Here is a 15853-nt window from a genome sequence, read left to right as displayed (position 1 = left end):
TATACTCATTAGCATGACGGTTGTTCCTCGCCCATTATTTTCACTCCTGTTCTGGACTTCATCTGTACTTAAACTGTTGTGAATTCACACAAAATGCTGGAAAAACTCAGCAAGTCGCACAGCAACGATGTACGACAAACGTTCCGGGCCTGAGTCCTTCATCAAGGTAAGTACAAAAAAAATGTCTGAATAAAATAGTTGGGGGAGGAGCACAACCCCACAGGCAAGAGGTCACAGCTGGATATGGATGGGAGGGAACAAGAGAAAAAGCTGAGGTGATTGGGAGAGGGAAGGGAATGGAGAGCTGGAGAAAGGACACGAAGGGATGGGGAAGAGAGGGAGACGGGAGTGGCCTATCAGAAACTAGGGAAGTTTTTTTTTAAATTTTTTATTTTTCACACCATAAACCACATCAACCATGATACATACTTCTTCCTTTTCAAATATATACAGTGCCATTTTCTCCCCCCCCCCTCCCTCCTCCCATCCCACCCTCCCTACCTCCCCCCTCCTGTCCATTTAAAGTACAAAATCTAGGATACATTAAACCAGTCAAACAATGTTGTCATTCAATAAAAATAAACAAGAAATTCCACTGAGTCAATTCTTTTCATTTCCTTCTCCTTCCATCAACTTAGGTAATGATTGTGCCCGGTAGGTTTTCGCTATTGTATTTAATGTAAGGCTCCCATATTTGTTCGAATATTTCAATATTATTTCTTAAACTATATGTTATTTTTTCTAATGGAATACATTTATTCATTTCTATATACCATTGTTGTATTTTCAAATTATCTTCCGATTTCCAGGTTGACATAATACATTTTTTTGCTACGGCTAGAGCTATCTTAACAAATCTTTTTTGTGCATCCTCCAAATCAATTCCAAATTCTTTGTTTCTTATGTTACTTAGGAGGAAGATCTCTGGATTCTTTGGTATATTCTTTTCTGTAATTTTATTTAATATTTGGTTTAGATCTTCCCAAAATTTTTCTACTTTCTCACATGTCCAGATTGCATGAATTGTTGTTCCCATTTCTTTTTTACATCGAAAACATCTATCAGATACTGTTGGGTCCCATTTATTTAACTTTTGAGGTGTAATGTATAGCCTGTGTATCCAGTTATATTGTATCATACGTAACCTCGTATTTATTGTATTTCTCATCGTTCCAGAACATAACTTCTCCCATGTTTCCTTTTTTATCTTTATATTTAAATCTTGTTCCCATTTTTGTTTAGTTTTACCATTTCTTTCCTCATTCTCCTTTTCTTGCAGTTTAATATACATATTTGTTATAAATCTTTTGATTATCATTGTATCTGTAATCACATATTCAAAGTTACTTCCCTCTGGTAAACTCAGACTGCTTCCTAATTTGTCCTTCAAGTAGGATCTCAATTGGTAATATGCCAGCACTGTATCTTGAGTTATATTGTATTTATCCTTCATTTGTTCAAAGGATAATAATCTATTTCCTGAAAAACAATTTTCTATTCTTTTGATCCCTTTTTTCTCCCATTCTCTAAAGGAAAGGTTATCTATTGTAAAAGGGAGTAACTTATTTTGCGTCAATATTAGTTTTGGTAATTGATAATTTGTTTTATTTCTTTCTACATGAATCTTCTTCCAAATATTGAGTAGATGATGTAACACTGGAGAACTTCTATGTTGTACCAATTTTTCATCCCATTTATATAATATGTGTTCAGGTATCCTTTCCCCTATTTTATCTAATTCTAATCTAGTCCAATCTGGCTTTTCCCTTGTTTGACAAAAATCTGATAGGTATCTTAATTGTGCGGCTCTATAATAATTTTTAAAGTTTGGCAGTTGTAAGCCTCCTTGCTTATACCATTCTGTTAATTTATCTAGTGCTATTCTCTGTTTCCCCCCTTTCCATAAAAATTTACTTATTATTTTCTTTAACTCCTTGAAGAATTTCTCTGTCAGGTGTATTGGCAATGCCTGAAATAGGTATAATATCCTTGGAAAAAGGTTTATTTTAATACAGTTTATCCTTCCTATTAGTGTTAGTGGTAAATCTTTCCAATGCTCTAAATCGTCCTGTAATTTTTTCATTAGTGGATAATAAATGAGTTTATATAGTTGGCCGAGATTTTTATTTATTTGTATACCTAGGTATCTTATTGCTTGCATTTGCCATCTGAATGATGATTCCTTCTTAAATTTTGAGAAATCTGCATTGTTCATAGGCATTGCTTCACTTTTATTTACGTTAATCTTGTAACCCGACACTTCTCCATATTCCTTCAATTTCTAATATAATTCTTTTATTGATAGTTCTGGTTCTGTTAAGTATACTATAACATCATCCGCAAATAAACTGATTTTATATTCCTTGTCTTTTATTTTTATCCCTTTTATATTATTTTCTGTTCTTATCAATTCTGCTATTGGTTCTATAGCTAACGCGAACAATAAAGGTGATAGTGGGCATCCCTGCCGTGTTGACCTGCTTAAGTTAAATTGCTTTGATATATATCCATTTACTGTCACTTTCGCCAATGGTCCCTTATATAATGCTTTAATCCAATTAATATACTTCTCTGGTAAACTGAATTTTTGCAATACTTTGAATAAATAATTCCATTCTACTCTGTCAAAAGCCTTCTCTGCTGTTGGCGCTTTAATCCCTTCTACTGCATGAATTAAGTTAATAAATTTACAAATATTGTCTGTTGTGCGTCTTTTTTTAATAAATCCAGTTTGGTCTAGATTTACCATTTTCAGTACATACTCTGCTAATCTGTTTGCTAATAGTTTAGCTATTTTCTTATAATCTGTGTTAAGTAAAGATATTGGTCTATATGACGCTGGTGCGAGTGGATCTTTCCCTTGCTTTAGTATTACTGTAATTATTGCTGTTTTACATGAATCTGGTAAGCTTTGTGTTTTATCAATCTGGTTGATTACTTCCAGGAGGGGAGGAATTAATAAATCTTTAAATGTTTTATAGAATTCTATTGGGAATCCATCCTCTCCTGGTGTCTTATTATTTGGTAATTTTTTTATTATCTCTTGTATTTCTACTATTCCAAATGGTTCTGTTAATTTATTTTGCTCCTCTATTTGTAGTTTTGGTAGTTCAATTTTAGTTAGAAATTCATCTATTTTCCCTTCTTTCCCTTCGTTTTCAGTTTGGTATAATTGTTCATAGAATTCTCTAAAGTTTTCATTAATCTCCTTTGGATTATATGTGATTTGTTTGTCTTTTTTCTTTGATGCCAATACCATTTTCTTAGCTTGTTCTGTCTTAAGCTGCCATGCTAGAATTTTGTGCGTTTTTTCCCCTAGTTCATAATATTTCTGTTTTGTCTTCATTATGTTCTTCTCCACCTTATATGTTTGTAGTGTTTCATATTTTATTTTTTTATCCGCCAATTCTCTTCTTTTAGTTGTGTCTTCCTTCATTGCTAATTCTTTTTCTATATTTACGATTTCCCTTTCCAACTGCTCTGTTTCCTGATTATAGTCCTTCTTCATCTTGGTTACATAACTTATTATTTGCCCTCTGATGAACGTTTTCATTGCGTCCCATAGTATAAACTTATCTTTCACTGATTCCGTGTTTATTTCAAAATACATTTTAATTTGTTTTTCAATGAATTCTCTAAAATCCTGCCTTTTGAGTAACATGGAGTTTAATCTCCATCTATACATTCTTGGAGGGAAGTCCTCTAACTTTATTGTCAATATTAAGGGTGAATGGTCCGATAATATTCTAGCTTTATATTGTTTTTCTTACTCTATCTTGTATACGAGCTGATAACAAAAATAGGTCTATTCTTGAGTATGTTTTATGTCTAGCCGAGTATTATGAATATTCCTTTTCCTTTGGGTGTTGTTTCCTCCATATATCCAAAAGTTGCATTTCTTCCATCGATTTAATTATAAATTTGGTTACTTTGTTCTTTCTGTTAATTTTTTTCCCAGTTTTGTCCATATTTGAATCCAAATTCAGGTTGAAATCCCCTCCTATTAATAAGTTCCCTTGCGTATCTGCTATCTTCAAAAAAATATCTTGCATAAACTTTTGATCTTCTTCGTTAGGTGAATATACATTGAGTAGATTCCAAAACTCCGAATATATCTGACATTTTATCATTACATATCTCCCTGCTGGATCTATTATTTCCTCTTCTATTTTAATTGGCACATTTTTACTAATTAATATAGCTACTCCTCTTGCTTTTGAATTATACGACGCTGCTGTTATGTGTCCTACCCAATCTCTCTTTAATTTCTTGTGCTCCAATTCAGTTAAATGTGTTTCTTGCACAAATGCTATATCAATTTTTTCTTTTTTCAGTAAATTTAGCAGTTTCTTCCTTTTAATTTGGTTATGTATTCCGTTAATATTTAAAGTCATATAGTTCAGCGTAGCCATTTTATACTTTGTTTATCTTCCCTTTCCGTTTCTCCATCATTACCTTTCCTTCTTATCCATTTCTGCTTTCTTGTTTTGAACACTTTATAAGACAACATTTCTAAAACATCAAACATTTTCCCTATTTTCCTATTTAAAACTTCTTTAACCCCATTCTCCCCTCCCCCTCCTGAGTTGTCCTTTATCCCTTGTCGGACAACCACATCTCCCCTCTCCATTTGGATTTGCGAATTCACTCGCAAACGTCAGCTGATTTTGCAGTGACCGTAACTCCTCCCCACCCAGCCCCCCCCCCAGAAAAGATTTCAATTTTCATATGTAACAAAGGTCACTCTTTTAATTCCCTCCTTATTCCCTCTATTCCATTTCCCTCCCTTATTAATTCTTGTCTATACTCTATATATTTTCCTCTAAATACGGATACATTCATGTATGCACACTATATATATATATATATATATATATATACACACACACATATACCCCTTTACACACATACATATAGATCGTGGTCATTTTTACTCTCATTACACGTCTTCATCCCTCAGTCTATTTTGTAATTGTTCTGCAAATTTTCGTGCTTCTTCTGGATCCGAGAATAGTCTGTTTTGTTGCCCTGGAATAATTATTTTAAGTACCGCTGGGTACCTTAACATAAATTTATATCCTTTTTTCCATAAGATCGTTTTCGCTGTATTGAACTCCTTCCTCTTCTTCAGGAGTTCAAAACTTATGTCTGGATAGAAAAACTTTTTTTGACCTTTATATTCCAGTGGCTTTTTGTCCTCTCTTACTTTCTTCATTGCTTTCTCCAATATATTTTCTCTTGTTGTATATCTTAAGAATTTTACTAAAATGGATCTTGGTTTTTGCTGCGGTTGTGGTTTCAGGGCTAATGTTCTATGTGCCCTCTCTATTTCCATTACTTCCTGTAATTCTGGTCTTCCCAGGACCCTGGGGATCCAATCTTTTATAAATTCTCTCATATTCTTGCCTTCTTCATCTTCCTTAAGGCCCACTATCTTTATATTATTTCTTCTATTATAGTTATCCATTATATCTATCTTCTGAGCTAACAGCTCATGTGCCTCTTTAACTTTTTTATTAGATTCTTCTAATTTCTCTTTTAATTCCTCTACTTCCATTTCTACAACTATTTCTCGTTCTTCCACATTTTCCACTCATTTTCCTCTCTCTGACATGGTCATTTCCTTTTTGTTCATTTTTTATTCTGCATTCTTAATTTTTCTTTTTATCTCATTAAATTCTTGTAATTGCCATTCTTTCACTGATTCCATATATTCTTTAAAAAAAGCTACATCCATTGTCTTGCCTTTCTCTTCTTCTTCCACTTCTTTCTGTTCTTCTTCTTCTTCTTCCTCTGGGTTGACCATCTGTTGTTTCCTTGTTTTCTTTTTACCCTCTTCTTTCTTGTTCTCGTTATTGTCTGTGTTCTGCACCTGCTGCTGTGCTGCAGGTGTCTCTCTCAGCTGTGGAGATCGACTCCGCAGCTGTTCCCCCTCCCGTCAGTGTGTCTTTTTCATGCGCATCGCGCATGCGCGAGGAGTCATGCATGCACGGTTGCGCACTTTTACTCGGCTCTGCAAGCCATTTTTGTAGTCCCGAGCCCGGGACCTCCACTGACCTGCGGGAGCGGACCTCTCTCTCCGCGGCGGGCCTCTTCGGACAGGTAAGGCCTTCATCTTCTTCTTCCGACGTCTTTCCTTCTTCTTTTCTTCCCGTTGTTTTTGGTTTTTCTTTCTTCGCTGCCATTTTCTTCACACTTTTACTTTCACTTTGTTTTGGTTTTTAAGTTTGTGCCTTTGCTTTTTCTCTATTTTTTTTTAACTTTTCTGGAGAGGGATGGAGTTCCCCAACCGGCCACTACTCCATCACGTGACTCCTCGAAACTAGGGAAGTTGATGTTGATGCCATCTGGTTGGAGAATGCCTCGATGGAAAATTAGGTGTTGCTCCTCCACTTTGCAGGTGGCCCCATGTTGACAGTACATGGACAGACATGGGAGTGCGGTGGGGAGTTGAAGTGGGTGCCACTGGGAGGTCTCTGCTATTGCTGCAGAGCGAAGGTGGTCAACCATGCAATCTCCCAGTCTGCGTCCAGTCTCTACGTCCAGTAGAGGAGACCTCAACGAAAGCACCGAATGCAGTAGATGGCCCCTGCAGATTCGCAAGTGAAGAAAGTTAAAGCTGTTGTGATCCTGGATTGACCAGATTAAATCTATGTAAGCACAGCAGCAGTTTTCAGATTCTGCCAATCAAGGTTAGATCCAGCCACAGGTGAGGCTGCCATGCAATTGGTTCTCCACTATACATTAGGTCAGGTGGTCACACCTGAACCAGCCCTCCTACCTCCAGCCAGCTATAGTATAAAGCCCACCACATGAACTAACTTGATCTCTTTTCCCCTTGAGATGATTCCTAAACTCCACTCCAGGTAATTACTTGGTCTTTTAGATATAACCCTTTTTAGACTTTTAGAAATAGACTCATTTTTGAGACAAATAATAAAAAAAGCCTGAAAACTGTATCTATTATGTCAATAAATATTGATACTAGAGGATACAGGAGGGAGATTGAAAACTTGGCTCAATGATACACCAACAATAACCTTGTACTCAATGTCACCATGTCACTTCAGGAGGAACTCAAGGGATCGTGACCCAGTCCTCATCGAGGGCTCAGTAGTGGAGAGGATCAAGAACGTCAAATTCCTGGGTGTCAACATGTCCAAAGATCTGTCTTGGAGCCACCATGTTGATGCAATCACAAAGAAGGCTCGCAAGCAATCTGAGGTAAACTTCTACAGGTGAACTGTGGAGAGCCTTCTGGCTGGTTGCATCACTGCCTGATACGGAGGCACCAACTCTTAGGACAAGAATAAACTCCAGTGGGTTGTTAACTCGGTCTGCGACATCACGGGCACCAGACTTCACTCCACTGAGGATGTCTACATGAGACAGTGTCTTAAAAAAGCAGCCTCTATCCTCAAAGGCCCCCACCATCCAGGCAATGCCCTCTTCACTCTTGCTACCATCGGGAAAAAGGTACAGGAGCCTAAAGACGAGCACTCCGCGGCACAAGGACAGCTTCTTCCCTGCTGCCATCAGATTCCTGAATAAGCAATGAACCAAAGACACTGCCTGACTTTTCGTGCCCTATTATTTTTGAGTCATGTTGTAAGATGAACGTTTTCACTCTGACGCTGTGGCAAAAACACCAAATTTCATGACTTGTTCATGACAGTAAATCCTGATTCTGAAAATTATGGAGCTGATAGTTGACTTCAGAAAGGGAAAAACAAAGGTATACAATCCAGAGATCATTGGGGAAATCAGAGTTGGAGAGGGTGAGCAAATTTAAATTTTTGGGAGTCACTATGTCGGAGGATCTTTCCTGGACCCAATGCACCAATGGCATCGTGAAGAAAGCACGTTAGCAGCTCTACTTCCACAGGAGTTTGGTACGACACCAGAAACCCTGGCAAATTTCTAGATGTGTGGTGAAAAATGTGCTGACTGGTCTGCTACGGGGACACCAATACCTCTGAGCATAAAGCCCTCCAAAAGGTAGTGGACACAGCCCAGGGCATCACAGGCAAAACCCTCCCCACCATTGAGAACATCTACAAGGAACGCTGCCATCAGAGAGCAGCAGCGATCATCAAGGATCCACCCCACTCAGCTCACGCTCTGTTCTCGCTGCTGCCATCAGGAAAGAGGTGTTGGTGCCACAAGACTCGCCCCACCAGGTTCAGAAACAGCTGCTCCCCCTCCACCATCAGTCTCCTCAACAACAAACTCAGTCAGGGACTCATAGAAGGACCCTTACTTGTACACTTTAGTTTTTTTATTCTCTCTGTATTCCAGTTTGTTTCCATTCATTCTCTGTTTACAGTTCTTCATTTGCTTACGTGCGCTGTCATTTTTTTGCACGACCAATCAGTGGTAATTCTGCCACAGCCACAGAAAAAGGAATCTCAGGGTTTGTGATGTCATGGATTTACTCTGACAATAAATCAGAAATCAACTACTGAATATATTTACATTTAAAACACAAAGCACGAAGAAAACAATAAAAATATGACTAATTAAATTAAAACCGGCATGCCAAGAAATAGCGCAATTATGCTTTGGCAACACTGGCTTGGGCTTTGATTTTGACGTTAAGTGTTAGCTTGCAGTGTTTTTTGTTCTTTAAAAATGTTAAATAAAACTTTAAATTAGATGAACATGTATTTCTTACAGAGCTGCTTTTGACTTGAAAATGTTAGTCATTGCAACAAGTGGGCCATGGCAATGTTAGGCCAGATGCCAGATGGGCCTTAGACCACAAAGGGCTGAGAACCACCGACACAGATAACCCTCACTGACCACTATGCCCCCAGTTTTGTCCTTGTCCACAAATATTCAAAGAGCACCAACTTCTGTCTGGGCAATTAGTCTTCTGGAAGTTAAATACAAAAGTCTGCAGACACCGTGTTTGGAGAGGTATCCCATTGCCACCTTTCAGTTGTATCAGAACTGGCAATTTATTTCTGCCATCATATCATGCTCTTCTAGAAATTGTTGTATGTTAATAAAGCTACATGTGATTACAGACCATTGTGTCCAGACTTGTAATCTCTCTGAACCCAATCTAATACTTTCTCGACACAACAATCTGGAAATATTTAAAGATCTCACGGTGGGTATATGGAACATTTAAGGTATTTAGAAAGATGTTTGGATGGGAAAGGTGTAGTGGGATACAGGTCTAATGCACATCGTGGGAATAGTGATAAAGAACATTGTTGCTGTCATGGATAAGATGGGCTCATTTCTCTGCTGTACAAAAAACATCACATCACAGGCTCTTCAGCCTGTGATGTTATGCTGACCTGCTCCATAACAATCTAATCCTTCCCTACATCACCCCCATAATCCTCAATTTTTCTAACATCCATGTGGCCATCTAAGAGTCTTGAATGTTCCCTCCACAATGACCTTCTTGCAATGCATTCGAAGCACTCTCCACTGTTTAAAAAAAAATCTACCTCTGACATCTCCCCTGAACTTTCCTCCATTCCCCCTAGAGATGTCTTCTATTGTCAGCCTAGGAAAAAGGCACTGGCTGTCCTCCCTCCCTAAGCCCCTCATAACCATATACACCTCTATTAAAGCCACCTCTCCTCCTTTGTTGCTCCAAAGAGAAAAACCCTAGCTCAGTCACCCTTGCTTCATAGGACATGTCCTCCGTCCGTACAGTTCTGTGGTCTGATGAAATAGGAAATCATTTTTCCCCCATTCTGAAAGATTACATCTGCATGGATGGATCCTGATCTGCTGAATATTTCAGACATTGTGTTTTTATTTCCCCTGGTCTTCATCACTTGGGTAGTGTACTGAAGTGTTTGCCCAGTTCAAGGTTCCTTTTCTTGTCACTTAATACATAAAAAATGTAGTAAATTTGATATACTTTAACTTCTGCCTGTTGTAAGTCAGACAGAGTCGCCATGAGCATTGCCCGACATCCCAACAATAGGAGAAACCAAATAATTTCCCTTTAGAGTCGCTGAGTGTCCATGGAGGGCTGAGTGCCCAGTGCCATCAGAGCCACCAAAACAGACAATGCTGGAACTATTCAGCTGGTCTGGAAGCATCTGTGGAAAGAGAAAAGAACTGCAGAATTTAAGTTACGCAGAAGATCGAGAGGGGGATGATGAGTCTAAAGGGAATATCTGTGATAGGTTGAGACCAGGATTGCTGTGGACACAAGATGCAAATGGGGATATCAGAGGGTGACAAATTGGCCTCCAGTTTTCATTTTAATTTTTCAATTTTCATTGAATTTTTAAAAATTTAGACATACAGCATAGTAACAGGCCATTTCAGCCCACGAGTCCACGCTGTCCAATTTACACCAAATAACCCCGGTACGTTTCGAACAGTGGGAGGAAACCAGAGTCCCCGGGGAAAATCTCACAGACACAGGGAGAAGGTACAAACTCCTTACAGACACCAATCGCCAGTGCTGTAAAGACGTTGTGCCAATCGTAAAAGGAAAATCCAAGACTAATGAAACCAGAAAAGAAATCCATATGATCCGAGAGCAGGTTGATACATTGATTCCATTATTTGCTGGTCCAATTAACATGCAGGAAAAAAATCAAATTCTATTCAAAACATGACAATTCTCAGTTGAAAGTCTTTGAAGGATCCCAGTGACCGTCTTTCTTGCTGAGTAGGATTATATAAATATGATGAACATTATATCACTGAATCAGAAGTTCTGGCACGACGAATGCTAAACTAAATGAAACAATAAAAAGAAAAAATAGTTGAATTTTAATCTTTTATTTCTGAGGCAGTACAACGTAGTTATAACAGGGAGACAGAGAAATGACCATAAATCTAATGCACATTTCCTGATACGGCTAAATGCCTTTGGCAGACTTTTTTTAAAAAAAAGCACTTCACACAGACATTTTGCTGAGTATTTCCATGTTTTTTTTTACGCTGACAGGATGGTAACTCATGGGAATTATCTGCCCCATAAACCTCAAAATACCAATACACAATGGTTCAGCATTGCAGGCAGTTTTATTCTGCAGCTAATAAACTGTTGGAAAATCTCATACAATTATAAAATTGTTTCCCAGATTATAGAATTATGAGATTAAATCTCAGATTATAGAATTATAAAATAGAATTAGAGAATGATTGAAATCTCATATCATAGAATCTGAGAAATTGTCTACAATTTGTCAACAAGATTATGAGACGCATAAATAAGGTGGACAGGCAGCATCCTTTTCCTAGGGAGAGAGTAGCAAACACCAGAGGACATCTGTACAAAGTGAAGGGAGGAAAGTTTAGGGGAGACATCGGGGGGGTATTTAAAAAAAAATGCAGAGTTGTGGGTGCCTGGAATGCATTGACAGGGGTGGATCATCAAAGTCTTCTAGACAACTACATGGATGGAAGAAAATAGAGGGTTATGGGAGTGAGGGAGGGAAGGGTTAGATTGTTGCTAAGGTTTATATAGGTTGGCACAAAGTGGCAACTCCCTGTCTTCCTTACGGTAGAGAAAGTTGAAGGGTTTCATGTATGTTACATTCTAAATGTAGTATGTGACAATAATGGAACCTTTACAACAGACTGAAACACCTGTTTCAAGATCAGTCACCAGAAAAGGTTGTGAAATACTTCAACAAGTGATGTGGTCAGAGGGGTAAAAGGGAAAGCCAATGCCAATAGTCATCAGTTGGAAAATTCGCTCTGGCCACAGGCACTCCTGACCATTTGCAGCATCAGCTTACTGTGCTACCTGAGGTTAGGAGATTAAGTGTCCACCTGACCTAGGTCTCTCATAATCTTATAGACCTCTATCGTCACCTCTCATCCCTCTTGTTTAGGGCATTGAGTACAGGAGCTGGGACTTACAAACCACACGAGACATTGGGGGGGCAACATTTGGGAGTACTGTGAGCAGTTTTGGTCACCCAAGACGACTTCAAGCCACAAAGAATGTGGAAATTATTCACGAGAATGTTACCAGCATTAGTGGGAGGAGGGGGGGCTTGAATTATAGGAAGCTGAAGAGTCCAGGAATTTTCCCGCTTGAACCGCAAGTTGTGTTCCCCCCCCCCCCCAGTAACAGAGTCTTAAACTAGAGAGCAGAGATTTAATGTTGGGGGGGGGGGGAGATTTAAAGGGGACCTGAGGGGCACCTTTTGAATTGAATTGTGTATGGTAACATGTACCAAGACGCAGTAAACACCTTTGTTTTATGAGCCATCCAGGCAAGACAACTCAATACAACAGGTAGTGCTATAATAAGTGAATAAACAGAAGGTCAGGGAGTTGTGTTACACTAAACTCAAATAGTGCAGGGTATAGAGAAAAGTATAGACAGTGCAAGGAATCCATTTAAGGGTCTGATAACAGGAGGAAAGAAAGTGTCCTTGAATCTGGACATTGGTGTTTTCCAACTTGTGCATCCTGTCTGATGGGAAGGGAAAGAAGAGAGGGTGACCACAGTGGGATGGGTCACAAGATATAGGATCCCATCGAGTCTGGTTCTTTAATGTCTTGGCAGCCTTCCTGTGACAGTGGGAGTTCTTGACGGAGTTGATGGAGGGGAGGTCGGTTGGTATGAAGACCTGGGTGTATTCACACAGAGGGTGGTGGGCATATGGAATGAGCTGCCAGAGCTAGTGGAAGAAACAGTTATGACTTGGTCCCATCAATGTTTGGCAGAACATTCTAAACAACAGGCGACCTGATTTGGGTCTGCTCATAAAAACTTGCTAGTGGATGCTAGGGCACATATTTAACAGCTAACTTGCTGAAAAATCCTGTCGCAAATTGATTTTTATAAACTGTTTCAAAACATTAATGGTAGCGAGGAATGTAACAAACTCATTGGCCGATTCCAGTGCAGAAAATATTTCTCCTGGGACCTGCTGCTTCCCTCTTTAACTATTCTTGTCTTAAATGCCTTTTGCCTAGAACTTCCAGCAGAATAAAATGAGTTACCGTGTAATAGACAACCCCTTCCCTCATTTTTGGCCCAAAAATCGCATTTTTGTACGACCCGTGTAAGTCGACACCCCACCTTTTTTTTGGCCCCAAACACCCTCTCATTCAAGCTCCCGACGCCACGACTGAGAACTAATCACCTAGTCCTGGCCATCCAAACTTCCAGTGCTTTGAATGACGCAGGTATTTGCCACAGTCAAAAGTATAACCCGTGTAAAAGTTGACCCTCTTTCCCCCCCCCCTCCAAATTTGACCTGAAAATTGGTCCAAAATTTTTTTTTACAATGGCACGAGTATATGCACTAAATACTTTCCAAGGCAGGTTGGGGACGGGAAATCCCCTGTTGCTGCCACCCCTTTCAATCTCTATGCATCGGCTGCATGGCAGAATACCAGAGTCCAGACTCGGTGCCAAATAATCCCAACTGGGAAACATTCACATACATTATCTGAACACAGAGGCAACATTCTGACTCTACCGGCATGTAATTATAACTCAATACCTCCTGATTCAGTGCAACAGGGCACCAAAAAAGGGGAGAAACTCCTCCTCCTCCCCCCCCCCCCCCATTAAGAAGTAGTATTGAACCCTTTAGGATGGTGACCATGGCAGCGGACCAGTGAGGGGATCAGCGGATGAAGGACTATTGGCGACTTGATGTCAAAGGACCTGCACGGGCAGCTGGAGTCTGGCGCAAGGGAAACCAGGTATCAGAATTGGCTTACAGCAGATGAAAGGAAATGTGTCATATTACATTGGTGTCATTACGTGACAGAAAAAGAATCTGGAATTTTGAATGAGCTGAACGTGGATTAACTGTCACACCAAGTACTCAAAGCATTTCTCAACAAGAGAGGAGGTTGAAAGGCTTGTTTAGTGGTGCAAGAGCAACAACCCAAGTCTCAACATGGACAAAACAAAGGAGATGATTGTGGACTTCAGGAGGATGAAGGACCACTCCCCATGATGTATCAATAGCTCCATCATAGAGAGAATGGGAAGCATAGTTCCTTGGCATCCATTTAAAGGACGACCTACGCTGGACCCACACTTCCTCATTAGCCAAGAAGGTGCAGCAATGTCTACACTTCCTAAGGAGGTTGAGGGAGGAAAGGCTACCGGCCACCATCCCAACAATGTTCTACAGAAGCGCAATAGAGTGTGTCCAGGCTGGCTTCATCAGTGTATATGAAAGCAGCAAAGCATCAGATTGGAGGTCAGTCAGAGGGTGAGTAAAACTCCTGCAAAGATCTCTGGGGGTCTTCCTTCCCTCTATGGACAACATCTACAGGGAGCAGTGATGAAAGAGCGTTCAGAGTATCATCGAGGACCCTTCCCATTCAGCCTGCAGTATCTCTGAGACACTACCTTCAAGGAAGAGATACAGGAAGATTACAAACCAGGACTGCCCGGCTGGGAAACAGCTTCTTTGAACAATCCTAGAAATCCTTAAATTATTTTTATATTTATTTATTTCAGACTGCTGTGTGTGTGTGTGTGTGTGTGTGTGGGATGGGTGGGTGCACATGGGGAGCGTATATGTATGAACTATGGTCTGGAGGTGCGCTGCTTCATCATGTATGTGTCCAATCAGATGACAATAAACTTGAACTCACCACAACTTAAAATATATCGTGCAAAATTGCTGGTGAACCAGCACCATTCATTAGTCTATCTACTCTTTAAAATGAAAAGCAGCAATTTAGCAAGTTGCCTCTTTTCATGGAGCTGATTCACCTCACTAGGTGAAGGACAAGTCCACAGTTCGGCAGCTAGAAACAGTTGTGTAGAATATAAATTGATTAGAGGCACACAAGCTGTTACTTTGAATGGCTAAAATATTGTACATATTTTCCACTACAGGTCCTTTATCCGGACATCTAAAATCCAGAAAGCTCCAAAATCCAGCAAGTGGGGACCAACGGTTGGGGGAGGCGGCCGAGGGACAGGAAGGGGGTGGGGGTGGATATGGCAGCACAATTCAGGTGGGCTTTCTGAAATCCAGAAAAATCCGAAATTTGGAACACACTGTCCCCCAAGGGTTCCGGATAAAGGACTGTGTACCTGTATTTACAAACTCAAAATGTTCCAGTTGTCTTTGAAAAATTGACTTCATAGGCGTCAATCAGTAGTTTTCAAACTGCCCCCCTAAACTCACATTCCACTTTAAGCAATCCAGATGCCATAGGTGCTCTGTGATTAGTAAGGGATTGCTTAAGGTGGGATGTGAGTGGGAAGGGAAGGTTGAGAATCACTGATCTCGACCCAATTGTTACTGAAATATTTTGCTTGAGAAAAATTGTCATTGGCCTATTTTCTTTGGAGTTCTGAAACCGTGCGCGAGTCAATTAGAGACGATTAAAACAGTGGTCCAGTGGTAATTTTTGTATGTGCAGGACCTCACTAAAACTGGCAACAAGGAGGTACAGGAGTGCAACAGTGGCACTCCTGCAGCACTGCACCTGATTAAAACAGTGATTTTCAAACTTTTTCTTCCCACCCACATCCCACCTTAAACAATCCCTTACCAATCACAGAGCTCCTCTGGCATAGCGATTGCTAAAAGTGGTATGTGAGTTTAGGAGGGGCAGCTTGAAAACCACTGGTGTAGATGAATGACAGAATAAATGACAGAATAAACTTACCACTTCCACATCCATTTAAGATAACAGAAACCATTGATTGTTGTTCTGTTTCAAGACATCCTCCCCTTTTCCTCCAATCTACATTATAGTCAATGTTCCCATACTATTTCAAGATGGTACTCACTCCTGTAATAATCGCCCTCTGTCCGGACCTCCAATCTGATGCTTTGCCACAATATGATTCTGAACTGAGGCCATTAACTACTGGCCTGTCAATAGGAGTAGGGTTGGGGGGGGGGGGGGGGGGGAAGGAAAC

This window comes from Narcine bancroftii, chromosome 1 (genome assembly GCF_036971445.1).
Source record: "Narcine bancroftii isolate sNarBan1 chromosome 1, sNarBan1.hap1, whole genome shotgun sequence".
Taxonomy (NCBI): Eukaryota; Metazoa; Chordata; class Chondrichthyes; order Torpediniformes; family Narcinidae; genus Narcine; species Narcine bancroftii.
The sequence above is the reverse complement of the archived record's forward strand: the minus strand, read 5'-3'. Positions refer to the sequence as shown.